This window comes from Mastomys coucha, unplaced genomic scaffold, assembly GCF_008632895.1.
Source record: "Mastomys coucha isolate ucsf_1 unplaced genomic scaffold, UCSF_Mcou_1 pScaffold9, whole genome shotgun sequence".
Taxonomy (NCBI): Eukaryota; Metazoa; Chordata; class Mammalia; order Rodentia; family Muridae; genus Mastomys; species Mastomys coucha.
In genome coordinates, this window is record NW_022196915.1 from 62,457,638 (window position 1) to 62,474,764 (window position 17,127).

Consider the following 17,127-nt stretch of genomic DNA (forward strand, 5'->3'; position numbering starts at 1 on the left):
AACATTAAATATTAGCTTATCTGATGACCTCCAGTTTCATCTGTTTTCCTGAAGAAATAATTGTGTTCACCTTTATATCTCTCTAAGCCACGTTTTCTATCTATCTATACACTGTCAGGCACCTAGGCTGTGTGAGAAACCGGCTGTTGTGAAAGCCACCATGATAAATGCAAGGGGCAGGCACCTCTGTTATGTGCTGACTTAGATTCTTCTAGGTGCATACCCAGGAGTGATATACTTGATAGTTAGTTTTTTGAGGAGCCTACATTTGGATTTCCACAGTAGCTAGAATAATTTACATTCCTACTAACTGTTTAAGGGCTCCTTTTGCAGGGACTACACTTTTAATTCCAAGGTTCTAAACCAGACATTTCAAACTCTTCATAGGTTTTCATATTAAAACATACATAGCCAGGCAGTGGTGGCACACGCCTTTAATCCCAGCACTTGGGAGGGAGGCAGAGGCAGGAGAATTTCTGAGTTCGAGCCCAGCCTGGTCTACAGAGTGAGTTCCAGGACAGCCAGGGCTATACAGAGAAACCCTGTCTTGAAAAACAACAACAACAACGACACACACACACACACACACACACACACAAATACATAACTGAGCTAGAGAGCTGACTCAGTGGTAAACAGTGCTTGCTAGACTCTAGGAAGACCGGAGTTTAGATCCTCACAACTGTCTGATGCCCTCTACTGACCACTGTGGGCATTGCACTCACATGCACTTAGCCGCACACAGAAACAGATACACTATTAGAAATATAATAATAATAATAATAATAATAATAATAATAATAATAATAATAGTAATAATAATAATAAAGATTGGCCATTGGATGTGTCTGTGGGCATTGTCTTTACTTATTGCTATCGGAGCACCCAACCCACTGAGGGCAGTACCACCCCTAGACAGGAGGTCTTGAGTTACACTCGAAAGGTCACTGGGGAGCAAGCCATTAAGCAGAGTTAATCCTTGGGTCCTGCCTCTGTTCCTGCTTGAGTTCCTGTTGTGACTTCTCTCCAGGATTAACCGCTGAGACGTCTAACCCATAGAAACCCGTTTCTCCCCAGGTTACATTCTGTGTTTCTCACAGGAATAGGACACAAAGGATGACTAATTCTTAAAAAGTTTAAACCAAACCAGAGGAAAAACACAGTTCTTGGACTAAGAATACCATGTTACCTCAGGGATTTGCTTGAAATTTGGAATTTGGAGCCTAGCCTGGCTTCCGCATCAGAACCTGCATCTAAGCAACCTGCCCAGATGAGTCCTCTGCCTGCTGAGGCATAAGGAGCCCAGTCTCTCTCCTCACTCACTCAGCTGCCTGTGCAGCTGTGGCTGCCACTCACCCTGTGGAATAACTTTTTCAGTTTCTAACACGGGAGAGAGAGGGGCAGTTCGTCCACGCGTCTGCTTGCTTGGTTAATTTCGATCACATATTAATTGCTCTGGTTGGAGATCAGGGAAGCAAACAAGCCAAGCTCTTAATTCTCCTTTGCTCTAACTCTAACACGTTACGTTTCTACAATCTTACTTCTCAACAGAAATGTTTTCTTGTGACCATTTCCCCACCTTCCCACCATCGCAGGTATGGTTGTGTTTTATAAAAATAAAGAGAAACCAGGGATATGTTTGGTGGGTGTGCAGGCAGGTGTAGGGGGAAGAGGGTGCCTCTGCAGGCCCATGCTGAGATATTCCTTCCCCCCTGAGAGACCAGCCATAGTATAGAATAGAGTTTATTCAGGGCCTGGGGAGGGGGGTTGAGAGGGCAGTAGAGAGAGGGGGAGGGGGAGGGAGGAGGGGAGAGGGAGAGGGAGAGGAGTAGAGGCCAGCTATGAGAGAGATGGGGAGGAGGAAGAAGAGGAGCTGGAGCAAGAGAGCAAGAGAGGGAGAAGGGGGGCAAGCAGTCCCTTTTATATTGACTCAGGAACACCTGGCTGTTGCCAGGTAACCGTGGGGCGGAGCCTAGACTAAATGCTAATAGTACCCTGAACAGGAAAAAAGATGCCTTAGAGTGTGGGAAACCATATGTCTTGATCGGGAGCCTTTTTTTTTTTTTATTGGTTTTTCGAGACAGGGTTTCTCTGTATTGCTCTGGCTGTCCTGAAACTCACTCTACAGACCAGGGTGGCCTCGAACTCAGAAATTCGCCTGCCTCTGCCTCCCAAGTGCTGGGATTAAAGGCATGCACCAATAGAATGTCTGCCTTTATCAGACACCGGCAGTGGTTGCTGGCAGCCTCCTGCTTATCCACTCCATGCTGCTTCTGCCGCTCTCTGACTTGACTCCACGAGTCGCTGGGAATTTCCACAGTTTTAGAAGCAGTGAGCTCTAATGACAGCATGTCGAGCATCAACTGTGCCTCTTCCCAGTTATGTCTTCTATAGTAACCCTCGGGGCATGCTGGGAAAAATGCCAGTGGTCCGGTTAGGAAGATTAAGTCAGAACTCACTGCCATTTGCCACCAGCCATGGAGCTAGACTCTTTTAATCTTTTAAGTTCCACTAATAGGAGGCCCGTAGGCAGGAAGAGAGAAAAGGAAAAGGAAAAAACAAAAAGTAGGAGGCTAAGGCAAGAGGGAAGGCAGAATACAGCCTATTACTATCATATGACTAACCTCACTCTGTCGGTGAGGCTAGTTATCTCTGCATGCCTGTCTCCGTTGAGAGCTTCATTTAGCAAGCAGTAAAGGAAGGAAAGGCTAAAGCTTTCATTAGTGTGTGTTTGTGTGTGTGTGTGTGTGTGTGTGTGTGTGTGTGTGTGTATGTGTGTGTGTGTGTGTGTGAGAGAGAGAGAGAGAGAGAGAGAGAGAGAGAGAGAGAGAGAGAGAGAGAGAGAGGCCCATGAGTATGCAGTGCCAGAAGCCCGCCATTTGCCCACTTAGGCTGGCTGGCTAGCAAGCTCTGGGGATTCTGAGGTCTCCCCCTGCCCAATGCTGGGGTTACAGGCACATATGGACATGCTCTATTTTTAAATGGGCGCTGAGGATTCAAACTCAGGTCTCCATGCTTACTCACCCAGACATCTCCCCAACCCAACCTATTACTTAAAAATGTCAACATGTTTTCTCTCTCGGAAGATAGATTTCCAAAACAACTCTTTTCAAAAGCTGGAGGAAAATTTGATTTGTCAGACACAATACTTTGTTGGTTTTATAAAATGGTTCCTTTATTGACCAATGAGAAGGGTATCGCTCTTCTATGAGGAAGGGGTGCTATTCTGCCGGTAACTACTTTAATCCTATAAATGCCCATGTGATTCAACAACAGTCAGACTATTGATTGGTAGAGACATTTTATTAATGAATTATACCACTGTGTGTCAGTACTTTTAAGCCCTGATGAGTGCCTGACATGAATAAACATCACAAACATATAATAAATATTTGTGAAGTTAATAAATGAGATAATGTTCAGGAAACGTCATCTAGACTCCCCCACCCCCATCTGTCCGGGACTCCGCAGTTGGTTATGCGGCCGGGCACCACCTGCTCTCTCAGGGAGGCTCTTTTAATAAAAAGGGCAAGCACTGATTTACAGCCCTTGGTTTCTGTTTGCTTCCAGGACTGTTCAGTATTGCCAGTCTTTCTGAGTCAAGACTATTCAGAAGCAATGCTGAGGGCAGCAAACCTGTAGTTGTCAAATGGCTGTGTGGCTGAGAAGTCCCCCCCCAAATCCAATCAACATTCACATAATGAGCTTGGTTACCCAGTTTCGAATTATAATGAAGAGCAGCCAGCGTCTGAAGCCCTAAAGTGTGTGCGTGTGATTTCTGAAGCACATGATAAGAAAGTGCAGGCTTCAAAGAAGCTAGCTAAATGTTTTATGTTCCCTTCCTGCTCATTAGGAATTGCTCTCATTTCTCCTATTTATGTCTCCTTTCCCCCTCCCCCTCCCCCTCCCTTATTTTTTTTTCTTCTTCTTCTTCTTCTTCAGATCATAAGGATGCAATTAAAATCCCTTTGCCTGGTGGTTCCTGCCAGAGAGATAAACAGTACCTGACCCCATGTGATCTGCCGCATGGATAGAGATCAGGATTTCATTTGAGAGCAACTCCATTTCAGATGGTTGCTAAGGAGACCATTGGCATCTCTGTGTCCTGTGTGCCCTATTGCTTGGAAAGAATTACAGCGGCTTTGCCTGTTACTCTCCCAGGGAGAAAAACCTGAAAACTCATTAGGGAAGCCAACATTTTGAGATTCCACTGGTCTCTCTATTGTTTGGAACGCTGCTGGCCTTAGAGTGGATCTTGTGGGCATATTGACATCCAAATGGGTATGCTTTCAGGACTGACAGTGCAGCTTGTTAGAGAAAGGAAAAACATGGGGGACCAAGCTCTGGGGACCAGATTCTCTGACCTGGAGTTTTGCACAGGCCTGTTGTGTGATTCTATTCTCTTTGTCTTGTTGAGAGAACTCTGCCTCCTAACATCAGAAAGTAGACCAAGCTGCAGTCTTGTCTCTAACAGTTATCAGTAATGCTCTGGTGTCACATTAAGGAGAATAAATTAAAAAGCACTTTTCCTTGGTGCCATTAACCACGGGTAATCCAGCATTTGAATTCCCTACTTCTGCCCCTCTGTGTCTTCCAGTGTTCCATTCTGTCTGTTGTATAAATCTAAATCTGTGGCTGCCTGAATGCTGTCTTGTGAATCTGTCCCTGTGTCCGTGTCTCTCTGTGTCCATGCGTGTCTCTAACAAAGCTTTGTCCTGTCTTTTAATGAACAGTACAGAAGCATCACATGGGGAAAGAATGAGAAACACTTTACAGGCATCTTGAATAGTTTTACAAGGGATGAAGTCATTGCCTCTAACTGACCTCAAGTGACCCGGTAACTAACAAGTTACTGCCTACTAGCAATATCCATAGGTTGTGTCCAACATTTATAAGGGCTTTATCTCTCTCTCTCTCTCTCTCTCTCTCTCTCTCTCTCTCTCTCTCTCTCTCTCTCTCTCTCTCTTCCTCTCTTTCTCTCTCTCTCCCTCTCTCTCTTTTTCTCTCCTCTCTCCCTTCCTTCCTTTCTCTTTTCTTTCTCCCTTCCTTCCTTTCTTTCTTTCTCCCTTTGAGGCAAGGTATCTCTGTGTATCCCTGGCTGTCTTGGAACTCTCTCTGTAGACCAGGGAGGCCTTTAACTCAAAAATCTGACTGCTTGGCCAGGCAGTAGTAGCGCATGCCTTTAACCCCAGCACTTGGGAGGCAGAGGCAGGCAGATTTCTGAGTTTGAGGCCAGCCTGGTCTACAGAGTGAGTTCCAGGATAGCCAGGGCTATACAGGGAAACCCTGTCTCAAAAAAACAAAAAACCAAAAAAAAAAAAAAAATCTACCTGCTTTGCCTCCTATGTGCTGGGATTAAAGGTATGTGTCATCACTCTCTGCTAGAGAATATTCATTTTTTTAAGGTTGCTGTCGTCCTCTTTTCTGTTTTCAGCAAATGATTATCACAACATGCAAACAAACATAACTTGAAAATACTGATGTGCCTTGTTAAGGGGCTCCCAGACCTTAGCACAGCTGAAGCCATGATGGAAGTACCACTCAGACCATAAAATTCAGCATGTAGACAGTTCAACTTGCCAAAACAAGAACAAAGGCCTAATTCATCCAAGTCCATAGTTCTGGGACAGTCCCTAAATATACTAACTTGGTTTTTGGCTTCTCTTGTTCCTCTTCTGGGTAACTGTTCTTGTTAACTGAAGTATGTCAAACTAGAATATGGTCTTTGTGCTCAAAAGTTCATCATGAGAAAGGCTTTAGGCTCCACTGGGATCCAAGCAGAGTGTCGTCATTGGGCAGCTAATAAGGACTTCTATTGGCTTGAACCTATGTGTGAGTAGTCTTCTTGGGTGGATACCCCTCAACATGCATTAGCTTAGGTTATAAAGTTGATTACAGGGAGAGATCCAGGCAAGTATTCTTGGTTGTTAATTGTTTTGATAAAGGCAAGTTAAGCAGAGTACTCAGTAGGCTAGCAGTCTTAAGTGACCTCAAAGTATTATTAACTCTGGCTGTAAGGTTCAGCAGAAGTTCCAGTCTCTTTGAATGCAAGAGATACTTTCATAATCATGCATCTCTCCATCAAATAAGCTGGAAAGCTCTGGGAAAACATCCTCTCTAATCCTCGGATTTCTTATCCTGAAAGCGGAAAGCTAGCAATGTTGTTTGTGAAGATTAAAGAAGATAATGAAAGCAGCTGTCAAAAGCATCTTGTAAATTGCAAGGTGGTGCTCAGCATGGCTTGCCATGTGGCTCCTCCAGGGGACAGACATTAAGGAGTCTAGCAACCTGTACACTTGTCAAAGGGTCGCTGAGGATCAAGACAGAGAAGGGAGGTGAACGAGTGAGGAGAGAGATGGAGCTTCACCAACCTCCTGGTGAGCTCTCAAGTGAAAGAGTGTGTCTCTTCAGTTGTCTTGAGTGAGACAGACTTTTCCCTCTCTGACGTTGATGTCCAGCTCACCCCCATCATTCATATATTGGGGCTCTCTATACTCTAGTAGGATGTGTTTGGAGATGAGACTTTGGGAAGTAGATTTAGATGCAGTCATGAGGGTGAGGCCACGATGAGACTCGTGTTCTTGCAAGGAGCGGAAGGACCCTTGCTTTACGTCTCTCTCTCCTGGGGGAACACACTGGAGAGGCAGCTATCTGCAAGCAAGCAAGAGGACCACACTAAGAATCTCACCATGAGCTGCAGCAATGGCTCAGTGATAAAGAGCACTTCCAGAGGACTTGGGTTTTGTTTCTGGCACCCACATAGTGGTGACTTACAAACATCTGCAATTCCAGTTCTAGGGGACCCATCACCCTCTTCTGGCTTCTGCAGGCACTGCATACACATGATGAACAGAGGTATGTGAAAGGAAAACACTCATATATATTGAGGAAAAAAAGGAAGCTGACCTCTGAAGTGAGCCTCTGGAATGGTGAGGAAATGTCTGTTGTATAAAGAGCTGGCCTAATGGTATTTTTTGTTATAACACCTTATCTAAGATACAACAACTCCATCAATAAGAGATACACATGGTTCTAGGAAGGGACATGAACTTTATCTCAGAAAAGACTAGTAAACTGAAGGTGATAGGTGGGACACATTACATACAGGGTAGATCAGCATACTCCTTAGCCAAAACAAAACAAAACAACAAACAAAACTCTCCATCTTATGCAACATGCTCAGCATTGATTTCTTCTTTACTGGGCCAACTCTCCAACCTCAAACAATACTTCTTCATTCTCTTTTTACTTGCAGGATACACAGAACTACAGTTCACAAATATTAGCCTTGGTGGCCTTTGCATCAGAGAGTTCCCAGGGAGGTGACAGGTTACTCCTTCCTTGAGGGCATCCCTTCCAGGGAGAACTGATGTCTTTCAAGTCTTCGGGAGCCTTCACTGTTCCCCTTATGTAACAAAATCACATTTAAGGTGAGGAGCACCATGGTAAGGTATACATTTTACAAACATTTTGTACAATTAATAGGGATTAGTTAGCCAAGGCTAGAAACAGGGAGACAATCAAAGGTTTGCCAACTAAACATGGAGGATTTATCGTCGCATATTTATGTCCTCTTCTTCCAAATTACCACTGGAAGGATTTCACACGTAGAGAACAGCAGAGGAAACAACATGGGAAGAAAGAGTCCAGTGCCATTTTAAAAGCTGGTAATAGAAGAGAGTAAGCCCTGTTGTGGGGTGGGGCGCATGTTCAGAATCTAAACTTGGGTGTCTGACTTTGAGTCTTGATCATGAGTCTGAGAATAGCCTAGCCTAGGCATTATGCTTTGAACACAAGGTTGTCCTCAACAGGCACCTATGCTGAACATCTACGCCCCGGCTACTGAAACTGCTGTGGGAGGTGGAGGAAGTGTCAGGGACAGAGGTTTGGCTGGAAGAAGTAGGTCACTGATGTCATGCCTTTGCAATGGCACTGTAGAGTCCACTTCCATTGCTTCTGTGGTTGTCTTTCTTTTGGAACAGAGGCTCATGATATTGCCTGGGGTATCATCTGAGTTTTCTCATCCCTATTTCAGGATACTTGGCATAACTAGTGTACTGGCTGGTTTTGTGTGTCAACTGGACACAGGCTAGAGTTATCACAGAGAAGGGAGCTTCAGTTGGGGAAGTGCCTCCACGAGACCCAGCTGTGGGGCATTTTCTCAATTAGTGATCAAGGGGGTAGGGCCCCTTGTGGGCGGTGCCATCCCTGGGCTGGAAGTCTTGGGTTCTATAAGAGAGCAGGCTGAGCAAGCCAGGAAAAGCAAGCCAGTAAGGAATATCCCTCCATGGCCTCTGCATCAGCTCCTGCTTCCTGACCTGCTTGAGTTCCAGTCCTGACTTCCTCTGGTGATCAACAGCAATATGGAAGTAAGCTGAATAAACCCTTTCCTCCCCAACTTGCTTCTTGGTCATGATGTTTGTGCAGGAATATAAACCCTGACTAAGACAGCTAGTTTAGAGGGCTTGTTTATCTTGGGTCACAGTTTCTGAAGTCTCCACCCCAGAGTCTCTGGCTTCATGGACTCTAGACCCATGATGGAGCCATATTCCATGGCAGCAAGAGGACAACTGTGCAGAGTCTGTCATGGTGGATGAGAAGGAGAGAGAGAGAGAGAGAGAGAGAGAGAGAGAGAGAGAGAGAGAGAGAGAAAGAGAGAGAGAAGAAGAAGAAGGAAGAAGAGGAGGAAGAGGAAGACAAGGAAGAGGAGGAGCAGGAGGAGGAGGAGAAGGAGGGGGAGGAGGAGGAGGAGGAGGAAGAGGAATTGGGAATAGTTTCAGTGCACACGGAAGGAAGCATTCATCAATTGGACATGTCTTCAGCTGCAAGTAACACAATAAGCAGAGGCTTCAGTATACACTGCCTTGCTTTTGGTTGCAGTAGAACATGATTGCTGGCCTTAGCTCAGATATGCACAAGACTGTTTTTCTACTCAGAAGTCCCTGCCATACATCAGTGCAGTGGTTCTCAACCTGTGGGTCGAGACCCCTTTGAGGGTCAAACAGCCCTTTCACAAGGGCTGCCTATCAGATAACAGTAGCAAAATTATAGTGATATGAAGTAGCAATAAAGTGATGTTCTGGTTGGAGTTCAGCACAATATGAGGAACTATATTAAAGGGTAAGAAGTAGGGAGGTTGAGAACCACTGCCTTAGGGACTTCTGTTTGTCTTATGGTCACAAGTGGATCTCTGTAATGTCTATGATCTGTATTAGAAAAGCAATAACGAGAGGGAAGCCTTGTGGGAATCTTCTGTTTTGAGACAGGCTCTCGTGTGTTCTAAGCCAGCCATTAACTGCCTAGCATGTCCTTATGACTCCATGACTCCAGTGTCTCTACTTCCTAAGAACTGGGATCTCAAGCGTGCACTACCATGTCCAGTGTATGCAGTGCTGGAGATCAAACCCAGCCCTGAGCATCCTCAGCAAGTGTTCTACCAACTGAGCTACGCCCCAACTCGCTATGTATATTCTTATTGGAGAAATAAGCAAGTTTCAAGGCATGTCCGGCAGACTTCTGTTTACGACTCAGGGAACAGGTGTAGTTACGTGATCTCTTATAACTGCCATAGTAGGAGACGGTCCCTGAGGCTGAGCACCTGACTCTCTGAAATATAACCGATGCTCAGTGAACAGGGAACAAGGGAGCAGTTGATGAACAGAGACCTCCCAGAAGGTTAAGTGATTTTCTTTGCTAGAAAGACCTAAGTGACAGAGGAAGGTGGGGTGCAGAGGGGAGCAGTCTGGAATCTCTTGCAATTGTGTGAGTGTGTGCTTTAATGTTTGTGGAGTATGTATGTGTGTACATGAGATAACATGTATGTGGAAGCCAGAGGACAGTCTGGTGTGTCCTTATAGCTGTCTATTCTACCCCTCTCATTGAACCTGGAACTTTCCGAGTAGGTTAGGCTAGCTGGTCAGGGAGCCTCAGCATCCACCTGTCTCTGCCTTTACAAGCACACAACACCATTCCTATTTTGCTGTTGTTGTCTTGTTTTTGTGTGTTTGTTTTAGATTTATTTACTTTATGTATATGAGTACACTGTAGCTGTCTTCAGACACACCAGAAGAGGGCGTCGGATCCCATTACAGATGGTCATGAGTCACCATGTGGTTGCTGGGAATTGAACCTTAGAACCTCTGGAAGGGCAGTCAGTGCTCTTAACTGATGAGCCATCTCTCCAGCTTCCCCACCTCTGCCTCCATTTTTTGTTTTTTTAACATGGATTCTAGAAACCGAATTCTGGTCCTTATGCTTTCAGAGTAAACAGTTTACCAACAGAGCCATTCCCATATGTCTGTAATGGAAACAAAACCAAGCAACCAAGCAACCAAGCAACCAAGTAACCAAGCAACCAACCAACCAACCAACCAGCCAACCAACCAACCAGCCAACCAACCAACTAACCAGCCAATCAACCAACCAGCCAACCAACCAGCCAACCAAACCCCAAAACCCCTGATATCAAACTCCCTATGACTACACAGGTAACTAACTACCTGTCTCTTAATCCACTCTGCCAGCTCATCCTTGTCTCCCTCACTCCCTTTATGGAGGAGAAGCTCTTTATCTGGGACATTAGACTGCACAGAAGACAGGAATGAATATCCAGGTTATATATGGAACAGTGGTATCCCATGTAGATTGCTTGGTTCCCAGCATGCCAGTAGTCATGTAGTCATGTAGTTATGTAGTCATGTATACTAAAGTGTCCCTGTCTAGAGAAAGGGAACATCCAAGTGACTCATGTTGGTCACTATCATTTTATGTTTAAGGCTAATGAAAAAGAAAACTTGGTGAAATAACTTGGCCAAAAGCTTATGTTTTGAGCAAGCGAAGTCAGGCCCTGGTTTACAATGAGCAATTCCTCTAACACTTGGCATGATTACTCTTAGCATTTTAAAGTATTCCTACAGGTATTTTTATTTGTTTTTCTGTCATTTGTTATGATAGGATCTTACTATATAGCTCAGGATAGGCTCAAATTCCTAATTTTCCTATCTCAAGACTCTTGAGCACTGGAATTACAGATACACCACCACCCCTAGTGTATACTGACTATCCTAGTGATTAATAATGCTAAATATAGTTTCAGGCACTTATTCACCATCTTGTTTTGTGAAGCACTTGTTCAAGTATTTGCTTTTGTTATTGTTTGAGTGTCTTGTATAGTGCTTTGGAATTCTTGATATATTCTAGATAGAAATCCTCATCAAACTTGGGCTCTGAAAATATCATTTCTGTCTGCAGCTTGCTTTTTATTTTCTTACCAGTGTCTTTTGAAAACTAGAAGGCTTTGGCCCAGTGAGACGGCCCAGTGTGTAAAGGCATTTGCTGCCATGCTTGACCACCTGAGTTTGAATCCACTGAGTTCCCAAATCCACTGTGAGACTCAATTCCTGAAAGTTGGTATCTCCACACACAAAATAAATCAATATGATAACAACTGAAGACCCAAGGGTCTTTAATTTGGTAAAAGCTTGACCTTACACCTTTTAGCCTGTCACCTTTTTTGTTTTGTTTTGTTTTTGAGACAGGGTTTCTCTGTATAGCCCTGGTTGCCCTGGAACTCACTTTGTAGACCAGGCTGTCCTCGAACTCAGAAATCCACCTACCTCTGCCTCCCAAGTGCTGGGATTAAAGGTGTGCACCACCACCGCCCGGCAACTCTGTCTGTCATGTGCAATTAGGAATCACTGTGTAGTTTTCTCAAGCTTCCAGCACGAAGGTAGAGACCTAAACAAATAGTGCAGAGGGGATCCAAGAGACGGCTCCAGGTATCTTTATTACCATTGTCAGTTTACACAGCACTGTAAATACAGACACATATCTACCATGAGCAAATGCTAACATTCTGGGGAAGGGCAAGAGCTGAGGAACAGGCCTCAACCAAAGAAAGGATGAGACATTTTTAAAAATGTTCTTCTAGTGTGAAACAACCACAACGGAGGCAGAAGACAAATGACCATTGCTTTCAACATTCCGTAGACAGGGAGAGCTTCCGACCTGGAGATCTGGCCCCAGCCTAATTATCAACAATTTGGTGATAAGATTCTGTTCCAGCCTCATAAAGTCCTCAGAGTCAACCTCGTGGGCACACTTCCTCTCATGGGTACGCTTCCTCTCGTGGGCACACTTCCTCTGGAAGGTTTTGAAGAATTTGCTCCAAAATTGGCTAGTAACAAACTCATAAGTGGAAAACATGAGGTTAGGAGACAGGGATCCCCTCCCCTAACAAACAAAGGAAAGGATGTCCAAAAATGATAGCACTGGTGAGCGTAGAGAATGAGTTATTTGGGGGTAGGATTAAAAGCAGCTAGGGAGAAGGATCCAAGAGCAAATGGTGTTTGTGCGGAGCTTTGGCCTGCCTTCTGCTCCTATTTTATGCAGACCTTTTACCTGCCTCCCCAGTCTCTACCAAGCCCCAAATTACCAGGCTCTCTCTCTCTCTCTCTCTCTCTCTCTCTCTCTCTCTCTCTCTCTCTCTCTCTCTCTCTCTCTCTCTCTCTCTCTTTCTCCAGTCTTTGCTGCAGGGTCACATTTCCCTACCAAAGCAGGGCCCATAGAAGACAGTGTGCTTCCCATGTGTATACTCAAAACTTTATGTGAGAGAGAGAGAGAGAGAGAGAGAGAGAGAGAGAGAGAGAGAGAGAGAGAGAGAGCAACACATGGAACCCTACCATCATTTATGACCCAGATGTTTTAAACGACAGGAACTATATGAAGAACAGAATATGGTGGAAGAAACCAAACTATATAGAGACATTCTCTCACTCTTACTAATCAAATGGATTTTACCACCTCAAGCTTTATGCGTGTAAGATTTAAGGACACATCTTGGCAGCTGAGTATGGGAAGCTGCAAGTGCACAGTAAGACGTTAGGGATGGAGGAATATACATCACAGTAACAGCCTTGGGTTGGCTTTGGGAAATACGCCGAGAGCACTCACAAGCCGTTCACGGTGCCTCCATCTGTGAGAATGCTTTGGTGACATTTCATTATCATGATCTAGGGGCTTTCAAGGCGGGACTGAAGACAAGCCTTTCCTTGAGTCTGCTGCAGCTGGAGAAAAGAAGCTTCAGAGACGACAACCCTGCCAGCCGAAGAAGCCCTTGTCGCTCCTTTGCTTTGGACAGTGACAACTGAGTAATTTAGTAGCATTAACCCGGAGTTAGGATGACCACAGGAGCACCTCAGGGGCCAGTGCCGCTCAGAACTGTAACCACACTTAAACACTCAGCCAAAGTTAATTATAATCGGAGCATTTTGTAATGCTTCTCATCCACTGTTTTGTTCTAGAAAGTCTATGCTGTTAATGTTTATCTTTGACCTTGCCTCTGTCAATGCATCGCTTTAACTCTTGGCCAGTAAACATTCCGCCAGTACGCTCATCTGCTGGTTCCATCTGTTGGGTGTGTGTTTCTCCCCTCTCTCTGCTCTCCTTTCCTCCCACTCCCACCCCCATATTTTTTTATGTGTTGGTTTTGATTAGATTTTAATTTAGGCCACAGATTTCAAGATGTCAAGATAAGTTATGACTAATCTAGAAGAGGAATGTATCCACCTGACACCGGTACAGAGATAGGGACTCCTGTGACTCTGTGACTCCCATTTTAGGGAGATAGGGATGGTTTTTGTCTCTACAGAAGACTTTTGTTTCATATCAAGTAGGGATTTTGCTGTTTGGAAATTAAACATGAGAAGCAGCTTAGAGAGAGAGCTCTGACTGTTGAAACTGTAGAGTCTATCCACCCCCACCTAGCCACCTGCTGGCATGGCTTGCCATCCTCTGCCTGGGGATGAGGGGCACTTTAAGCTTCCCTTCTTAGATGAACTCATGCAGAACTTTGATTTTGACATCAGGCCTCTGGAAAGAGGCTCAGGGGAGGGGAGAGGCCACGAGCCACAGTCACCGAGCAGAGACAGCTGCTGCTTTGCAAGTCTCTTCTTTAGTTGGCACAGTTTGCTTTCATTTGGGAGCATAGATTTTGTTTCGTGCCTTTGCCACTCTCTGAACGTCTGTGAGTTCTTTATGATCTTTAATAGATGTCTTCCTACTTAAACTAGCTAGCAGATTCTACTTTCAATAATTTACAACCTGACCATTATAGTTTCTTTTATCTTGTAACATGGTGAGTCCTTTACCTGCATTATCTGGTTTAATTACAATGCCAGAGACAGGCATTTTCTTTCTTTTCTTTTTTTAAAAGACTTATTTATTTTATGTATATGTGTACACACTGTAGCTGTGCAGATAGTTGCGAGCCTTCATCCTTCATTTTAGGATCTCTGCTCACTCTGGTCAACCCTGCTCACTCTGACCCAAAGATTTATTTATTATTATAAATAAGTACATTGTAGCTATCTTCAGACACCCCAGAAGAAGGTGTCAAATCTCATTACGGATGGTTGTGAGCCACCATGTGGTTGCTGAGATTTGAACTCAGGACCTTTGGAAGAGTAGTCGGTGCTCTTACCCGCTGAGCCATCTTACCAGCCCAGACGCTTTATTTCTGTTTTGCAGGTTGAGGAAGCCACTTTTATAATCTCCTAAGAAGATGGGAGAAGGCTTTGGGTTCAGAGGAAACTGTTTTTTAAGTGGAAAGTTACAGCACTAGTAAAAGGAACTATTACTATGTGCTATTTGCACATCCCAAAACTAGCATCTTAACACATTTGTGTGATTTTCTATTATTTATCTATTTTTCCATTATCTCTATATCTGCTTATTATCTATTTATCTACCATCTATCTACGTACAATCTAAGCACCTATGTAAATACACATGCACATATGCATACAGATGTATATAATTTAATCATATATGTGTACTATGTTTGTATGTAGATATATATACTGTTTACTGGGTGATGTTCGGGTCTCTAGGGATAAACCCTTGAAAAGGTTGTGAAATCCTGATTCTCTCCCCCTCTTTTGTAAATAGTGATCAAGTTCTACAAAAGAAGCATGTTTCAGGCTGGGGATGGCACAGAGTTTAAGAACACTTCCTGCTCTTGCGAAGGACCCAGGTTTCATTCCCAGTGGCTACGTCATGTGGCTTACTACTGCCTATTTCTCCACCTCCTGGAGATCTGACAGCTTCTTCTGGCCTCCACTGGTGTCTGTATGCACATGCACACACATACATATAAATAAAAACAAGACAAATTAAAAACAAAAGTACAAGCCTTTTGCTTTTTTTTGCAAAGAATCTCAACAATAGAGAAGAGGGCGTACTGAAGGGTAAAAAACTGTGTCTTCTAACCCCTTTACCAAAACCAATTATCAATAATTTGAAGTTTTAGAACTGTAAAACCCTGTTCAAAAATATTTTTATTTTAGATTGCCCTGCTAAATTTTTGAACCCTTTCCTGCATGGATAAAATAATCACCTTAAAGTTAATAATTCTCTAATGCTGTATTCATTAGTTTACTGTCACTATAACAAATAACCTGAGATAGTCAATTTATAAAAAAGAAAAGGTTTATTTGGGTACATTGTTTTAGAAATTTCAGCCTGGGGTGCTGGCTGTGTTGCTTTGAGCCTGTGGTGGGACCGCATCTTAGAGCAAAGTCACTCTCTGTACTGGCTGGGTTTGTGTGTTAACTTGACACAGGCTAGAGTTATCACAGAGAAGGGAGCTTCAGTTGGGAAAGTGACTTTATGAGATCTAGCTGTGGGACTAGATTTTCTTGGTTAGTGATCAAGGGGTGAGGGTCCATTGTGGATGGTGCCATCCCTGAGCTGGCAATCTTGGGTTCTATAAGAGAGCAGACTGAGCAAGCCAGGGGAAGCAAGCCAGTAAGGAACATCCCTCCATGGCCTCTGCATCAGCTCCTGCTTCCTGACCTGCTTGAGTTCCAGTCCTGACTTCCTTTGGTGATGAACAGCAATGTGGGAGTGTAAGTTGAATAAACCCTTTCCTCTCCCACTTGCTTCTTGGTCATGATGTTTGTGCAGGTAGAAATTCTGACTAAGACACTCTCCAATAGACCAGGAAGCACAGAGGGGAGAGGATTAGGCTTATTGGCTATGGTCCAACAGTGACTGTCTACCAATAGAAAGTCCAAGAATCCAGTAGTTGTTCAGTCCATGAGGCTGAATGTTCCAGTCCATGAGGTTGGATGTCCCAGTCCATGAGGCTGAATGTTCCAGTCCATGAGGTTGAATGTCCAAGTCCATGAGGTTGAATGTCCCAGTCCATGGGGCTGAATGTCCCAGTCCACGGGGCTGGATGTCCCAGACTATGAAAGCAAACAGGCAAAGAGAGCAAGCTTCCTTCTTCCGTGTCCTTTTCTGTCATCAGAAGGTGTGGCCCAGATTAAAAGCATGTCTTCCCACTACAAATGATTTTAGTTAATGGTTTTAGTTAATTACAGATGTAGTCAACTTGACAACCAAGAATAACCATCACAGGGACCAAGCCTTTAACACATGAGCCTCAGAGGACGTTTCAGACACAAACTCAGTTCACAGTCACTTTCCCTAATTGTTCCTGATGGTTTCTTTTACAATTAATTTTTTCCAAACCAGGGCTTTCCGTAGAATCTGAAATTTGCAACTGACCATTGTGTGCCTAAACCTTGTTTATCCCAGAGAATCGTTTTGACGAACAGAAACAGTCTACTCGCCCATTAGTATCACCAGTCCAACACCGACATTGAAATTCTGTCAAGAAGCAACGTTTGCTGGAGGTTCCAGTGGGTCAGAGGCATGGCATGATCCCGAGCCCTCAGCACAGGGCAGATGGGCAGGTGACTCACAATCAGGCTGCTTGGGCAAGTCTCTTGGGGCTTATTTAATGGTGTCACATCCTCAGCTCTGCCTCTAGCCAGAGCTTTCTCTTTTGTACTGCAAATAGGACAGTCCTTAACTACCGGAATCTGTTAAAAGTAAAATTTTTCACTGTTGAGATAGAAAGTGTTGAATACAAATGTTAAAATATTATACTCAAAGCTCCAAGAAGAACAGGGAGTGTGATAATGGATATTCTAGTCACAGAAGAGAAAGTCTTTCGTTTGAACATGTTATTTTTTTCTTTTTTTTCTCTTTATACTCAACATACAAACTGATGGGCTATCTAGTAATTTTTTTCTCAGTACAGCATACCCTTGGTCCATATTC

The 17,127-nt window shown here is 44.1% G+C and overlaps 1 long non-coding RNA gene across 2 annotated transcripts; it reads left to right on the plus strand.

The window, feature by feature from the left end:
* Positions 1-1,258: 1,258 nt before the first annotated feature.
* Positions 1,259-15,182, plus strand: LOC116084686. Of its 2 annotated transcripts, XR_004116220.1 has the most exons (6): positions 1,259-1,595; positions 7,256-7,430; positions 10,262-10,487; positions 11,930-12,112; positions 13,015-13,148; positions 14,947-15,182. It is a non-coding gene; the product is annotated as an uncharacterized LOC116084686 (long non-coding RNA). The 2 variants fall into 2 exon arrangements; XR_004116221.1 differs by lacking the exon at positions 7,256-7,430.
* Positions 15,183-17,127: the final 1,945 nt, after the last annotated feature.